This window comes from Accipiter gentilis, chromosome 1 (assembly GCF_929443795.1).
Source record: "Accipiter gentilis chromosome 1, bAccGen1.1, whole genome shotgun sequence".
Lineage (NCBI taxonomy): Eukaryota > Metazoa > Chordata > Aves > Accipitriformes > Accipitridae > Astur > Astur gentilis.
The window spans coordinates 46854190-46872555 of NC_064880.1; the positions used below are offsets into that span (position 1 = coordinate 46854190).

Consider the following 18366-nt stretch of genomic DNA (forward strand, 5'->3'; position numbering starts at 1 on the left):
TTACTTCACACGCAACAATGACAAAAGAACACGAGTCCCACCATTATCCATAGAGTTTGACAGGTTTCAGGAAAAAAGCATAAAAATGAACTACAAAATTAACATTTATAAATCAATCAACATGTTAATGTTGTTTTATTTACGAGCTGTTACACCTTGAGTGAATGATTGCAGAAGTGACCCTATTTTTTAAACAGCATTGATCTGCTGAAGGCCTCCTTTGCACACATTTTAACTCAAAGTCATTAATGTCATCTGTTAGGAACAATTAATGTGAATAGAAAATAATTGCATCAGGGAACTAGGGACTCAGAGGATTTTGCGCATTAATATTCACATGCTGTTCGATTATATACGCAGTTCTTTTTTCAGTTTTGCTTGGAAGGATGGCTAAGCTTGTGCCTTTTTCTCCATGTTCACCTGTACACTAATTACAAAGGCTTTCAGTGTGCATTAAGCCCGATTTGTTTTAATTGCAGTTTCAATAAAATCCATGATTTATGTGAATGCCTTGGCCGATGACTTCAAAAGAAGAAATATCTGCAGTCTTGTCAGTCATTGGACCAACATATCATGCAACAGGCGGTATGGATCTGACTCACAGTCCATTGAAATCAATGAAAAAGGACTTAAAAAAAACCCCAAACAAAAGGACTTTGGATCAGGGTCTGTTCATTTTCCTATTAATTCTCCAGGCTTGCAATCTGAGAGACCACAGCCACTCCCTCCTCAGCACCGGGTTACTCAGCTTGGAGGAACAAATGGTGCAGCCCCTGCCAGGGCGCTTTGCCAGGGGCACCCTGTGAAGGATGCAGCAAACCATGGAGACTTGTTGAGGCTGCATGAGTGGCCCATCACCCTGTCCATCCAAAAAGCCTGGTCAAAGAGGGAAAAAGAATCTGGAGCCACAAAAGCCCCTCCACACTGTGCAGTAGTAGTAACGGCAAGACAGTTCTCTGCAGGCTCCTGAAACATCAGTCATGCACTATCTTATGCCCAGCTACTCCCCAGCCCCCTTGCTTGGTACCCACTGCAGAAATTCATCTGCTACAGAGCAAAGCAGGCAGCCTCTGTTATCTGCATGCTGTGCTCCAGGCATCTTTTCCAGACAATCTAGCAATTTTTTTTGAAAACTACTCATTATAAATTTGGGAGTAATTTCTCAAGAGCTACATATTCACCCAGAATTCTTCAGGAGGTACGATCTGTTGCAGACAGATTATGGAAAATATTTTCAATGATCAATATTTTGTATAAACATATTTTGTCCAATATATTGCTGAACAGAATAAAATGCTACAAGCACTCAGTATCCGAGATACTTTTCATTATAAATATTAACTACATATAGGCTCTGTGCTTTTTAACATCTGTGATGCCTATCACCTAGTTATTCAGCGTGCACCTTTTAAAGTTACTAGAGTTACTGTCAGGTGTTTGTTCAAGATTTACGCTCCAGGTAAAATGCCTTCCCAAACTCACAGATTTACTGACTTCGTACATGTGTTGTTCCTGACAATAATTCCAACTGCATTGTTGAACCACCAGAGAATTCCACTGTTTTCAGAACCAGGAGTCACTGATGTTACAAACAAGTGGTGTACTGGCTTTTCGCAGAGGAATTAATTACTTTCTCCAGTGAATCCAGTCGCCTGATTTTTGCTTCCAGAGATATTTTAGCGGAAGTTACTATAGCCAGATCTGCACATTACAGATGATGACGGGGGACATCCGTGATGGACGAACATTTATACTTGAACATTTATTTTCCCAGAAATAAGTATCCTAGAAATAGTGCTATAGGAGTTTTATAGTTGTAAAACTGTCTTTCCATTTTTCCAGCAAAGCTTTTCAAATACTGCATTACTTAATTGGTAACATATATGCACCTCAATAAGGGAGACTAAATATACCCCTATAATGTCACCCCATGGAATTTCGTGTGCTGCTGTTATTGTCCATATCGGACATAAGAGCAGAGATCAGCCCATTTGGGACAGGCTAAAACCAGAAACAGTTTTTTGGCCAGTGGTAAGATGCAGCCCAGCAGAGCACACTGTAAATGGCTCAGAGTTACAGGGGTCCCTCCACACTGGCTCAGTGACCAGAAGGACTGGGCAGCACATGGGCCGTGCTGTGTTTGAATCATCTTTGCCAGCATTAAACTCTGTGGCTCTATAAAACTATAATAACCAAGGTGAATCAGCAGACTAAAATGATTAACAAAGAAGGAAAGTGTGTTCTCAAGATGTATAATGTGATTATATTTCCGTATCAAACAAGAGATCACCACATAGGGAATATTCACACACACACATATGCAAATAAACTAACAGACACAGGGCCAGCATAACGAAGTTTGAGATCATTAATTAAATATAGTCACACAGCACTGAAGCAAGTAATCCAATTACAAAAGAAAAATGATAAGAAAAATGTTTTTTTTAATTTATTTTTTCTTTTTCCGTCTCCATTTTCTAATTAAAAAAACGGGGAAAACTACTATTTTTTAAAAAACCTCATTAACGATCCATTTAAAATCAAGTAACAGATTGTGCTAACTATATATCTTGATTCTGACTTCTTCTCAGATACGCAAAATATACTGTGTCCTTTATGGTTATATTGTGATGACAGTCAACATAACTGGATCAAGGAGTTACTGCAGTCTTGAAAATTGTACAATATTAAGATCACTGTTGATACTATCATGATGCAATGCAACAAAAGGTAGACCACAGCACAGAATGACTTCCACAGAAAAGACCACATCAGTTTAAATGAATACTTAAATATGAAACTGAGGAGTTACAACTACAAATCCACGTCACCTGCCCCATTTATTGGTGCCCTATATAATGATAAGGGGAAACTGGGCAACATTTGTACACGCTGGGGAATGTCGGCCGCCCTGAACACAGGAAACCATCAGGAGCATTGGACTGCAGAACAGAAAACCCTTAGGGAAGTGAATACAGCATGGGCTGGGCCAGCCTGCTTGGAAATTACCCTGTACTGAGTACTGCTGGGGCAGCTGTGAACTAAAAAGTTCATAGCATCTTCGCTAGACTGCACGCGGGTCCCTACAGAAAGCAGGTGCCGAGAGGTACGGGGGCCAGGGCCGAGCAGGAAGTGCCTCTCTATGGCTGCCTGTGACCAGCAGCAGAAAAGCTCCTCCGTCACCTGTGAGATGGGTGTAGAAAAGGCCGTGCCCTTTGTGGCTCAATGTCAAGATTAACTCCCATAACCCCCATGAAAAACAAAACCTAAGTAATTGATAATTTAGGTGGAAACCCATTATATCAAGTGCAATAGGAAATACAATTATCTGGCAGGCAGATAACCAATCCATCAAATAGTAGGCCAGTTCCCCCTCTCCCCAGCAGCATCCTTATTAAGGCTTTCTAGGAAGATAAAAGAAGGCTACTACCTGCTGGCATGAGGCAATATTACAGAGAGACTCCCCTAACTATTGTGCCTCTTGACTGTATCTGTGCAGAATATCTATCAGTTCCCATCTCCTTTTTGAAACGTCTAATGGCCTGCAGCATTGCCAGAACAATTTTCAATGAATTATGCCAAACTGTACACGGCTCTCCAATATTGGATGAGTTAATTGCTATTAAATCAATTGGCTTTGCTTTTCTCACAGGAGCCAAAGTCCATCATTCACAAGAAAGAAATTCTCTCTCTAGGTTCTAAGGAGACATTTTCATCCTGGCGCTCCGTGCCAGAGCCGTAAATGTTTGGTACGTGTGGCCTCCTCCCATCTTTGCTGTTATCTGAAGCCTCACAAACCTGAACAGGCATACTCAGGACTGCTCCCCTATACAACCCGACCATTGTAATTGGACTGGCAGGGAATACCTTTTCTGCAGCCTTCACACCACTCATTTTTAATAATTCTCGGCACAAAGAAGATTCCACTCAAGTCCACAGTCAGCAACATTACCGCTCCAATTCTACCCCTGTTGTACTAAATGAGTTAAGTCTCAATAACTCCCCCAAAATGTGCAGAAAAATGCACAACACAAGAAGAGTGCTGATACGGTGATCTCTTTATAGGTGTGACAGAGGGTCATGAAAGACAAGAGCTCTTTCTAGCTGACTTTTTTTCACAATCATCTGACCTGTCTCACTTTCCTGTTCCCTTGTTCATCTTTAACTGTCATATCTGTCAGAAGCAGAGTGCAGTTATGAATTAATCACATCTAGGATGAGCTTTAGTTTCAAAGGCCTTACAGAAATAGTAATCTATACTACATTTCCATTACACCACAGAAGACAGCAGACCAAAGAAAGAAAAAAATATGGTTAGGTCTGCAATTTACATACTATTAGTTTATGCAGCAATATAATCTTTCATTAAACTAAATCTTGATTTTTTTTTTTAGTCCTCAGATACATTGCAGAGGGGATGTTAAGCTGGAGATGAGAGAACATCCTTCACTTATTCCATCAGAAGTTACCTAGATAAAGAACACACACTATTCAAAGTATGAACTGTGAACTTCTCATACACTAAATACTCTGAAATAAAGAAGAAAGTATAGTTAAGGAAAAAATAATCAAACCTCTGAAAGTAGAAATAGATTTTGCCTCTAGACAAATCAGAGTTTGTAATATATATGCTTTTGACATATGGTAATTCCGCTCTCTAAAGAAAGCAGAACAAGTGGTTGTCAACAGAAAACAGCCAAATATGAAGCAAAAGTGAAAGCTGCAAAAAGATGCTTCCATTTTATTTAATTCTAATAATCACTAACATAGGAAATGTACTTGCAGTTGCATGCTGTGCACATACAGAATTGCCTGATGTTTTATTGTATATAATTCATGTTGTGAAAATAAAATTATAATAATTTTTTCAGCTCTTGGAAGTCACGTATTTTATAGAAAATTCAGAATTATGTCCTACTTTCCTACTATTCACTTCCTATAAACAAAACTTCATGGCCATCACTGTTTAACTTCGTAGTAAATGAAAATTATTCTTTCCATTTTCACACTTTATAATGGCAATAGCAATTGTCATACTGAGCACTTTCCACCAATCAACCAGTTTGGTTAGGAACATGCCTTCATCTCTCCAGCTGCTTATTGCATGTGAAGAAAGGCAGCTTCCCAGTAGAGTTCTTGTGCCTGGTATATGCCATTCAGGATTCCTTTTTATCACTATATCCCTTAAGGTAATTTCAAGAACATTTCACTGTGGAAATAGCTGTGCTTTTTTTCCCTCTAATTCTCTAATAATTTGCTTTGCAATCATCATTTATCCTAACAGTGTGAAGTTACTGCTGACTTTGGCTATTTCTTATAAATATTCTAGACTAAAATGAAGTCCAGCATTCTGGTCATTCACCTGCAGAATACAGTGTGTCTTTAAGAAGCATTCCTGTCCTTTTTACCACTTTTCAGCATTGCCTTTACATGAAATAAGGTCTGCTATGCACAATCTTATTTTTGTATTTCTGCCCAGATATAAAGAGTTAATAATGTGATTTTTTTTTTTTTTTTTTTTTTGGTGCCAGTATTGGGAGTAAAGCATGGCCTTATCTCATAAACTACACAGGAACATCCATATAGGTGTATGTCTCTCTAGATTTTCACAAATGTGTTAAAAGAGACCAAGCTCTAAATGATGACAAAATAAGAAAAGAACTTTTATTCTGGGGGGGAGGGGGGGGAGGGCGGGGAAGTTTAGCATTTTCAAAGGAAGAAACACTAGGTTCAGATACTAACTTTTCTTGTGCTCAGCATTAGGGTAGTGTTCTGAGTCCATGTTCATATTCACTGGTAGTAACACGACAGCTCAACAATTCTTCTGGATTTGTATGTTTTGTTTATAAAGTTTGTTACATGCTTACAGGTTTGACTATATGAGATTATTTTGCAACTAATATTTTCACTTGTGCCTGTAGCACCGCTGACCAATTGATCTGTACCTGTGTACCTCCTCAGGCACAAAAATTTTGCATCAAGCAGCCAGGGAAAAGAAAATGGCAAAGTATCAGTGAAGCATAGGAGCAAACAGAGGCTCACCACAGCTCTCTTCTGGCCCTATTCTTTTGCTGCAGAGCATTCCCTAGAGAAAGTGAATAAAGCTCTGCAATATGGGTAACAGGAGTTAGTCACAGAAGACATCTAGGAGAACATGCAACATGCAGTCAACTTGTCAAGTAAGTGCCTTCTCCTACTCTTGGGCCATGTTTAACCATGGGATTTAACCCCACAGGATTGGGGCTAAAATCGGAGTGAGAAACTAACAGTCTTTGACCATTTAAAATACTCCTCCCTTACCCAACATAATTACGTGCTCATCACTTTCTAGACCTCTAGAAGCTATTAATACACATCTGTGCAGGCAAGAACATGTAACTTCTGATTGTAAAGCGAATGCATCGCACTAAGCTATTTTTTCTAGTTCTCTGTTGCTACAGGCACCATTTCCAACAGACCAAGCTGTTAATATAGCTACTTGGTAGTTGGCAAAAGAGTAACATGAAACATTATACAGCTCAGTCTGGAACAGGCAAAGCAACTCAGAAGTCTTATACCCCATTGTAGTTAGTACGAACATGTATGTTGTCTTTCATATTTAATACTATGTTCTTTCTTCAGGTCTGTCTGACAGGTTAACTAAAATTAGTTTGCCCCTGTATGTTGCTGCTAGGGTTCTCAGCAACTGCATCGCAGGAGCTTACCACTACAGATGGTTGTATTTATTTTTGGTGGGAGGAGGTTGTTAATACACAATAAGGGAACCCCAGGATAACTCTTACAGTGGTATGAGCAAGGAACTGGAGACTGTTATTTATTGGTCTTACCTACAGCTGTGTAAAATACAGGAAACAATCACAAACATGCAGTATTGCTCAGTGGTAAAAGGAGGAAGAGTGATACATAAAATGAATATTAAAGGATTAACTGTAAAACACATTTCAGTAAGCTAAATCAGCTCTTAGTAGAAAAAAAGGAAGTTTCCAGCTATTCCAGAAATTTCAAGTGGATTTGGATTTTCCATTAATCTCATAAAAATACTTCCACAAAAGTTCTGATTTTATATTTTCCATTTGTTTTTGTTGTTTTTCCCTCCTATTAGGCTGACTTTGCTAAAAACCCTAGAAGTCTGGTGATACAGAAGATGCTAGACTTTAAATTCAAACCCAGTATTAATAATGGTTTGTCAGTTTTGCTGGCAAATTCTCCAGGTGAGTTTACTGCGACTTAACTGACAACATCCAAGACAAAGTACAAGGGTATGATATTACAAACATTTGTATGGAAGATTAGGGTGCTAAAACTACATCAGAAAATCCTGTTAACAAGGCAAATCCAGCTCAAAAAAGAAAACAGAGGTTCCATTCTCATCTGCTTCATATTCTCTAGGCTTGCTGCTCTCTGTTATTATCGAGCCATCCAGAGATGGCAAAAAACAGTGAACTAGATTCCAGAATAACTCAGAAGGTTGGGAACTTATATCCTAGGGTATAAATTGCGAAGCATTAAGCAGACATTTGATGCATAAACATAAATAACATAATCTTTCTGTATTCTTCAGAGAGTTGACAACATTAATGTAAGCCTAAAATTACTCCTGTTCCAAATCCCTTAGTTTTATTAATTTTTATAAACTGCTTTAAATAAAAGTTACATTGAAAGACACAAAGTAATCCTCTCTGATCCTAGTTTTCATTTTATAACTCTACCAGTGTTTTCAAGCTCTAGGACTCCAAAGTGTTAGTTCTCATTTTAATAGCACTACAGTAGGAGTCTGTAAATATTGCAGTAATAATAAAATGAGCTAATTTAATTTCTTAGGAAAATGTATGTATAAAGTTCCCTGCGGTTTGTAATTACTGTAAAGTCAACAGTTTACATCAATGATCCAGTAATCAGCTAGTCAGAATGTAAATAATTAATGAAATAAATGTTTTCAATGAGCTTGCTCATGGAAGGCTCCTTGGAGCATGGTAAAACAGTGGTTTTGTGAGAAAAGTATTGTAGAAGAGTCGAGCCTCTTATTCAGTACATATTTGTATTTTGTTTCTTATTTTGTAAATACCTTTCTATTCATCTAATACTAATTAATATGTTAATTCCACTTTGCTAAATGAGTGCCAACATCACATGGGTGCTATGAATTATGGGAACATCAAAGAGCGAAAGGCAGAATCCTGCACATTCTGACACCTTCTCTTGTTACATTGCTCACAAACAAACCCATTTTTTCTTAACATTTCAGCATGGTCAGAATCAGTCTAGGGAACAACTTTATACTGAGCTCCTGTGACAAGGAAGAACTATACCATTAATCATTTATGGCATGCCCTACACATGCTATCTATGCTTTTGTGGTAAAAAGCAGGGCTGGTTTTTATTATTTCACTGTATTTAAGAAATGCTTTAACATGAAAACACAGATGAAAAGTACTCATGTTTCAGTCTCACATACAACAGGCATTGCATTATCAATCATTATCTGATTAAATGCTACTCACTAATTTCAACACGCTGCTAAATTGCTGATACTATGACAGTCAGTGATATTCATGGTAGCACAACATAATTTTGGTCTTTGTCTTTGTGATTCCTACAGTTTAAAATTCATTTTCACATTCACTTTCTGACTATGCCCCAAAATCATCTAAAGGAATTAGGCAGACCTCAGTACGATCTTGTTATTGACATTTATGTTGATCGATGTTGACTCTTACAGAATTGGAATCTACAGATCAATTCCCTTATTAGATTCGTTCTCAGCGCTGCCATGATCATTTTATCACAGAAGCCGCTGCCATCAAATGCTGCTTTATCACTTTATAATGGGATAAGCTGAAGCCTTCCTCTAGCATATAGTTGGAAATGAAAACTGTCTGAGCTCTAAATATTTCTTTCACAGATTTTCAAAAATATCCTTATTAACTGCATATGTCTATTTTAAAAGCTACTTTAAACTCAATTTACCTAAGAAGTAATAATTTTTGCCCACAAGAAAATTCCAGTTCTCAGGGTGGTAAAAATAAAAGGCTAACACTGGAGATTTCCCTGGATCTATTAATCAATTTCTTCCTGCTGAGTCTACAAGTCAGATGATAGAAAATATGAGGCTAAGAATGAAGATAGGACAGAAAAAACAAAATGGTCTCAGGAATGGTAAGTAGCATTATGTAAACACACAAACACACATGTAAACACTCGAAAAGCACACAGAACAAATACATACACAAGGTTTGTTGCAAGTGTTTTACGTGGTTTTGAAAATATGCAGGCCCATGGCATTTTTCTAAGAGTGGTGTTACAGGTCCTGTTGAGAGAGGAGTTCATCACATTAATTTAAATCTCCGATAAAATAAATTAGCTTTTTTATTGCCAGGTTGAACTACGGGGCTATGATTGTTATGTATTGCTACAATGTAAGTCTTAATGGCATTTTAGCCCTGTGGTGGTCAAACAGAAACCATTTCAAACCTTCTAAAGGCTATTAAAACATGTGCAGATGTCTGGAAAATTAATACTATTATCTAACTCTAACCTTTTGCCTGTAGGAGGAAAAGGAGAGAGAAGGCTCAGGGAAGATGTTTTAGATCAATACATGGCAACTGAGGAGGGTAAGCACTGTTTCACATGGAAGTTCATTGGCTGTGAACAGGTGATTCAAGTGAGCAGATTCATCCTTATTTGGATTTCACTGAAATCATTCATTTACTCAGAGAAATAATTTAAGAGAGATGAGCATCATTTTTATAATCCTTCCTCACTGCTGTTTCCCAAGGTCCAGCAAGCTAGACACTGGAAAGGTTCATTCATTTAAATGACAAGAGCATGAATTTGTCAAGGTTATTGTTGAACAAGCCATATTTTCCTTGCCTCAGTATTATGCATTTAAAAGGTTTCTCCATCCCTCCACCCTCTTTTTTTCCTTTTTTTTTTTTTTTTTTTTTTTAGTGTAATATTGTTGAAATGTCAGTTGGACTGAGAGGAGTTTAAAAGTAGGAGAAAGATTTCAAGAAATACTTTTATCATTAGTTTAAGGCTTTTATATACATATTTTCTCTCCACCTCTAATGCATTGTTTTTGGCTCTGACAGAATAATTTCAAATAAGGCGAGGCTTTTTAAGAAGGTTTTCTTGAATACCTGGATACAACATACTTTATTCTACCCTTTTTCCTTGAAGCACTTACTTGAGGTATGGTTTAGAAAGAGTAAGTGGGCAGATTCCCAGCTGGCAAAAATTGCTGGCTCCACTTCTTGTACTGAAATTAAAAGAATTTCTGCCAGGTCTGGATTTGTCCCATAGACTTCCTAAACTCTTGCTGCTTTTCAGAAATAAAACTTCTGGAGGGTCACAGGGTGCATGTTTTGCTGTGTTCTTGAAAGTCTCAAAACTGACCACAAGATCCCCAAATGGCAGTTCAAGTTCATTGAATCATAGAATAATAGAACGGTTTGGGTTGGAAGGGACCTTAAAGACCATCTAGTTCCAACCCCCCTGCCGTGGGCAGGGACACCTTCCACTAGACCAGGTTGCTCAAAGCCCCATCCAACCTGGCCTGGAACACGGCCAGGGATGGGGCAGCCACAACCTCTCTGGGCAACCTGTGCCAGTGCCTCACCACCATCTCAGTGGAGAACTTCTTCCTTACATCTAATCTAAATCTACCTTCTGTTTAAAACCATTACGCCTTGTTCTATCACTACATGCCCTTGTAAAAAGTTCTTTACCATTTATTGTGATATACAAAAATCATAGGGCTTGTGTGCACGCCAGAGTACAATCTGTAGACCTGATGATCTGAATAAGCATCTCAAATCCTGGCTTCAGACCTCTGTAATTCCACCGACCTACTCCAGAGCGGTGAGAAACCGCAGAAGGATCTCACAATCAGCCTGGCCGTGCAAGCCAGGAAATCTTAGTAACGCTGCAACACAGGTGAGGTGGGAGAGCCACTGCTGGTACCAACAAGGAGGGAGCACCACACTGGATGATATGAGGATACGGACATGCACTGCCCATGTTCCTCTGCACCTTGCTCCTATTGCTGTAGCCAGGAGGAATCCCGGGACATGGAAAATGAGAAATGTCAGTCATTGCTCCTGGGCCAAACTGTGCTCTTGCAAGGGAAGGTACAGTGCCTGCTAAGCACTATTTAGGACCTGGACCAACCTTGGGAGTGCTAGGCCCTGGCACGCGATGATGTTGAAAAGAGTCCCCTCTCCCACCCTGCAGCCAGTACCAGGGGCAGCCTGTCCCCAGGCTCAGGCCAGCTGGGAGCTTTACCTCTAGCAGAGATGGCTGATAGGTGCAAACTTTCGGCAGCTGTCTGTGCGCAGAAGAAGTGGTGCCAACGTTTGATTAGGAATCTGTGCCCTTGTGAATTGACCATTTTTTCACAGTAGATAAAAGCAGGACTTAGGAGGTATTATAATAGGAATTTCAAAAGGGGTCAGCTCCCAGTTTGGCACCAAATAAGTAGCCAGATTTTTAGAAGAGCTCAGCACGCTGTCTGAACACCTGAAAGTCTGGTCCCGTGTGCATGAAGGACCTAAAGACCTAATTTAAAGGTTAATTCCATTTGTTATTCCCCCAGGAACTGGTGAAGACTGGTAACAGAGCTAAGAGTACCCATATTTCTAATTATTGTCGAGATCTCCTAAGGACCACTTAGTGGAATAAATTTAAGTGAGTCTCTAAAATACAGTGCTAATCTCTGATTCATGTTCACACTTGCAGTATCTATAATCCATCATAATTGTGCCTAGACCTGTGCCTGTGCCTCTAGCTACTGTACAGGAAAAGTAAACAAGGCTTGTTTAGAGAAAAAAAAATGGAGTTAATAGTAAGTAATAGGAAACTCAAAAAAAAAGATGGAGCATTTCTGCTTTTAAAATATGACTGAATATAAAAATTTAGGATCAAAACACTACAAAATCAAGTAGTTCATCTCTGAAACTGTATACCAGAATGATGAACAAGAGTGGGTGTATATTTGGGATTTTTAAAGCACTGATCTTAATTCAAGATGCCATTACTTTGGCAGTCTGGTTTCCATACTTCTAATGCAGTTAGATGGAGTTTAATTCATAATGTTGAAGATGCCCTTGTAATGCGCACAGGACACAGACAAATCACTGCTCCTCCCTGCACCCAGACATCGGTTAGTGACTAATGAAACACGGCTTGCTCACATCCAGAGGAAGAAATGAGCATGAATGCAATCTAAAAATGCTAAAAATACAGAAAGACTCAAGTCTGTCAATATCACACTGTTAAAGATTTAATGACAAAGGTAACTTTTCCTTTTAGCTTGTCTTTATCAAGAGAGATACTCAGCTGGTAATTTAAGAGTTAAGGTACTAATGGACTCTTCAGTTTCACTAAGCACCTACGTGCTGATTTTATCTTGCAATACAGTATTTCACATTCTCAGCGAAGTCAACAGAGATTTAGTCAATAGTGTCATGGCCTTTGGATGAGGATTTGAATCTTACCAGTATCCAAACCATCATTAAAGAAGATAGGTCATTTGGGAAACAAAGGAGAGCATTAGTAAAATTCAATACTAAAAGACGGGGTTGGTTCATAGGTGTTCTATGATTCATTGTGAATAACACTTTATACTAATTATCACCCTTTTTTCTTCTATGCCCAGTATCCATAAAAGTATACAAAACATACAAGGTATGTCACAGGAAAATTAATTTTTTCCTAACAGATGGCAACAGAAAATACCTATTGAGTAATCTTATGTGCTAAAAGCCACTTAGCATAATGTTAGTTTGATTCATTTGATTGAATATGTAATTTAAAATTACTAGCAAATCACACTGACCTGATATAATCTGAACAGTTTAAATGCTACTGAGTACTTATTGGCACACCTATTTTTAAGTAAAAGAGCCATAATTCCATATTGCTTCATGTCTGCAAAGTGCCACTACACTTAAATAACAGTAACAAAACCACAGTTATAAAGTAAAATATAAATGAAGTCTTATATGTATTGAGTGTAATAACAGATTAAATTAATCTTTTATCTATTGTTGTTTCATAGACACACACTTTTGCATAGTTATCCTTCATTCAAGTTTCAAAGTCTTAAGAAAACAAAACCAAACTACATACTTAGTTCCATTAGTGCAATAGGAATAAAATGACACATCTGTAATAATAATGGTTATATTTCTATACTGCTTTAGAATTTCAATAGATTCCCACTTTACCAGAACAAGAAGCAGACCTCTAAATCTTCGAATCATTTAATTTTATGCATTCTTTTGGTATTTCGTTTGGGAGTTACGGAGTGTGAAGGATGCACCATGATGAAAAAACAATTCTCTAGCACACCTGCTGTTTGTGCATATTGTATTTAAGCAGGCCTTGCAGTGGCTACTATTTTATTCCACTGTGAAATCCAAAGTGGGGAGGCTTTAGAAGTTGACCTGATGACATGAACTTTCACTTTTATATCTAAGACATGGCTTGTACTTACCCCATCACATACTGTGATAACATTAGAACAAATCCATGCTAATTTTTGCTATCAGAATGTCAGTGAGAAAGGTTTTTTCCCATTTAGAAAGCAAACCTGAACAAATGACTCTTGACTTAAATACGCCAAATATATATATAAAAAAAATTTGTGAACTTCAAAACCAGAAACATATCAGACAAAAAAAAGGATCTGTTGGTCACACAAAACATAAAGACACGAGTAACTCAGAGTTTTCACAAAGTTCACAATCTAGAATAAAGGCTGGCTCTAACCAGCCTCTATACTTATACTTGACCATTTATGTAGAGATTTACATGGTAAGTTGCTAATACATCTTGCTAATACATTCAGAAAACACAGCAGGCTGAAATAGCATCCAACAGGTTAAGCATCGTTATAGGTTAAATATAACTGCAAGGAATAAAAAAGCGTTTCTTTTTAATGCTTATTACAAGTTTGAAGCATAGGGCAAAATTGGAAAGGAATATAGTAATACTATTTCGTATTGTGGAACCCCTTCCTTTTTTCTTAAATTTATTCCTGTACTGAACATACACAATAATAGGCAAAACCACGAAAAACATTCTTGTACTTAATGAGACTGCCCACCTACTTGCTTAGGGTTTCAAATGCCATATTGGATTCCTGCCATCATGTGTATCATCACTGATAATAAAAATCTATGTACAAAATAAAGAGAAATCTATGGTTCAGCCAGTGTCAGTTGCATATTTTTCTTTGTCTGAAAAATAGGCAGTAAAATCTTACTTTTGTTGTTAAGGCCTGTCACATCAGTATAGCTCCACCGTTTTCTTGACACGTGCTTACTCTGAAAAACTGTCTTTGCTCTTCAGTATGTATTTCTTCAAAACTTAAAAAATATTGCTCTCCTCAGTCAAAATCATTGATAAATACTTCACCAAAGATCACTTGTGGCTTTCCTAAAGATTATTTGCTCATTTGATTTACTGTTTTTAGTATAGCTGTAGGAATTTATTATCATTAGGATAATGGAAAAAGCTCATTTTTAGATTTTCTATCTGAAAATTATGCATTTAAAATTGTATCACAAAATGTCATGTTTTTGTAGATATGGACAGCCTTTCAGTGCTTTTCTTTGGAACCTCTCAAGGCTAGTTAAAGTACTTGGACATAGGAAATTCTAGCAAGCTGGGAGTAATTTTCTCTTAAAAACATTATTATTCTCATCAGAACTACATGCCTAGTGAGCTTTAGTTAATATTTTCTTTTTGTTTGAGTGCAAACTGGTTAAGAATTTAGGTGCTGAAATAAGGGACAACAGTCTGACAGGAAGGGAGATCACCAGAACACAAATTACAGATGGAGCAGACCTATCAGGACAGTTGATCTAACTCTCTCATAATAAAATACTGTTCACTGGAACTCTAGCTGTGCTTTGTTTGCTTTAGTTTTAAATGTTGTAAGGGATACTGCCTTATCTCTCCTCTCATACATCATGCCATGGTCTATAACAAAAATTTTTATGATGTTCCTTTATCAGCCTGAATTAGATTTAGATCCAGCAAATCATTTTGGCAAATGTTTTAAGAATGTAAGTTTTATAGTTTCTCTAGTCAGAAAAGAGCATGTCGGGTTTCCCCTGTGTTGCACACTGGTGTTCTTGAGGGACAAGAAAAGCCGCCTCAGCCACTTCACTCAAGGGATCTCACAAGGCTTCCTGGAGGTCTACACACCACGGCTGTGATTTACATACTGAGAAGCATAAGTCCCTGTGACTAGAGATGGCCTGTAGAGAGCCACTGCCGCGGATGACATCCAACGTTTCTTGGTGCTCTCCCAAACATCTACTTATCTCGGAGTCTCCTTCCAGAGCTGGCTGGATATCAGATATCCAGCCTAATTCTTTCAGGTATTATGCTGCTGCTGTTCATTCGAAAGTAGAAGTCGTATGGCTTAGGGAGGTTAGATGGAGTTTCTTCGGAGGGAGATGTTTCCTTTCCTCCTCTCATCACTGACTTTGGTCACCCATTCATCTAACCAGTAGGCTCTCATGAATACTTCATTTCTGTAATGTTTCTTCAGCATATATTTGGAGCTGCAAACAGGGGAAGTAAGAAATGTGGTTTATAATGTATTATTACACGTTGATGATTTAAGCTGCGATGAAATACAGTGATTCGGAGCTTCGTATTTCTGTCTTCTCAGATGTTATCTGTGAGTAAGGACCCGACAGAAGCAGAAAGTAGGTACCAGTTTACTGAGATAACGCAAGACTGGAAATGACGACATCAGCATCTTCACATGAAGAAATGTTCCTCTAATTTGTTCTTGAAAGTCTCAAAAAAATTTGAGTGTTCCTTACTAGATCAGTATCTTGATTCCTGGCACACAGAAGCATTCTTATCATTTCTCACGGCTCCAAGACTGGATGCTCTTTCTTGGGACAGGATCTTCATGACAGTTACTGTGCACCTTTGGTAGCCTTGATCTGGAGAAAGCTCTCCAGCAGGGCTATGGCCTGAAATCCTTTGAGAACTGCAAATGGTGTAAAAACCACCACCTCACTTCTTACTAGGTGCTCTACTAGCAACGTAATTCTTGGATAAAGTTTAATGTACTAGTTTAAACTTAATGTATCTCAAACATGTTTTACATTTATGTGATTACCTTTTTGTCTGCTGATACAGCCCTTGAGATTGTCATAACATTTAAAGCAGTTTTCCGCTGCTGCTGAAACAATTAGCAGATCTTAAAATTTATTTATCTTTCAAGCCACCAGTCCTGATTCCTGAGTAAGTAAGTATCACTACAGGTACTGCGACACCCGATTTCTATTTGTATGTTTACCAAGAAGAAAAGGACAGAGATCCTTCTGGAGATGGAACTTTTCAGAAGATTTGCAGATTAGAGTACCATGGCAATCTGATGGATACAAAGGAACAAACGTGAAGGAAGAAAATAAGCAGATCAACTGCAGGAATTTCAAAATTTCAAATACAATTTGCTGATCTTGGTCTCAAGTCTGCCTGCTTTGAAAAGCCTGGAGGCACAAGGCAGGACTAGTAGCTGGCTTGTGTAAGATGGGAATTATACTGCTGCTCAGCATATAACGATGCAGTTATTTAAATATACTTTGGACTGCTGACAAACTGTATTCTAACAGTGTGTGATGATCTTTAGCTTTAATTTCAAACCCTCAAATACCTATTTTCTGAAATACTTAAATATTTCTTATATCTGATTGCTGTAAAGCAATGTAACTTCACTTTTAACCTTCTGCATTCAGACATCATCATGTCTAATGATGTCTGAACCGGAGGTCAGACTCTGAGGCCAGATATTCCATCTCCTTTTGTCAGGTGTAAGGGCAATTAATTGCCCTCTTTTTCTTCCCATATATAATAATGTCGTTGGTGCAATATAGCCCTTCCTGCTAAGTTGTACAACTGTTTCCATCTAAGTATGTACTGCTACACTCCACCTCATATGTCAGGGCATAGTTGCCAGGTTATTAAAAGACGTAATATCAATGCAGTTATAACAAAGTAGTTATTATTTAAATTGACCTTGTGAGAATTCAGCAGACTGTGCTGTAGCATTTTAGACAAAATTTTAGACATAAAATTAAACAATGTGGATGGTGCCTGAGTTAAAAATGAAACTAATCTAGCCAGAGAAGCACAAGGAGAAAATAGATGCTTCGAGAGTCCTCCTTGCTTTGTTCTGGGGTTGATAAAGTAGAATTTTTATGATGGAAATAAAATGGCAATGAAAATATAGTTTAGGATCAGGGATATTGTAAATCATATGATTAGAAATATTATTTTATACTTCCCCAACCATGAAAATTTTATTACTTATTTAATCAAATAAATCAACTCAATAAATGTTGCTACTTGCCACTTTTTAACACCTTTCACTGAAGGTTGCCTGGATGCTTTATAAAAAAACTGTGGCAGCAACTTTCTGGGTGAAAAGTGAAAGCAAGACTTTCCATGGAACAATCCACGGGAACAATTCAGCTAATAAACATGTTGAATTTATGTAAACAGAGATACATAATATAAACAAATTATTGCAATATCTATCAGAAGGCAACCCTGACTCCTGTTATCCTCAGTAACTTTACACAAGTCACCATTGTAAAAGGATGATATGTAATATCAGAATCAGGTTCAATGTCATGAATTTATATTTTCAGGTATGAGCGGAAAAAGAGGGGTAACTAGAAGAAAAAGATCTGCAAAAAGATCTGTGTCTCAAGACTGAGCAGTCTATACCTAATAAAGTCAAAATAAGTCTGTGAGACACCATAGCTAAGAAGTTGGAAACCACTGCAATTTGGTGATTTTAGTAGCTTAAAGTTTCTCTGAAGAAAACTGCATCGTTTAGAAAAAATAAGGCAAAGACAGAAATATAGGGATATTGACATTTACATTTAAAAATATTTCATAGATGCTATACATGTCCATAGGCAAAGCAGAAGTGCTAAGTTTCATCTAACGCTTCTTATTCCTGCTCTTGTATCCTCTCTTTGGATTTGTCTTATCCCTTCACCAACCTTCTGTATATCACCTCCACAGATTTCTCTCTTCACTTCCAATCAGTTTTGCCCGACTCAATCTGGAATCTTAGTCTGTCTATTATTCCCAACTATTTCTCACACTTGCAGATGAAATACAAGGCGGCTTACTGAAATGGAGTTTCTGGTTTTCTTTCCCAAACCCCTCCTGCTATGACAGGCAGAATTTAATCTCTTTTTAGCAACCACGTTAACTGAGGAAAATGAAGGCTGCTTGGGCAGAAGGTACTCTTCTGTGCTAGGTTTTAACTAAAACTATTGCTCTTCCTCAGATGGTGCTGAGACAGAAATACTTCTGAGATTT

At 37.8% G+C, this 18366-nt stretch overlaps 1 protein-coding gene across 7 annotated transcripts in view; it reads right to left on the reverse strand.

The window, feature by feature from the left end:
- The window catches only part of NCKAP5 (NCK associated protein 5), a 394263-nt gene that overhangs the window by 67737 nt on the left and 308160 nt on the right, over positions 1–18366 (reverse strand). The window lies entirely within an intron of this gene.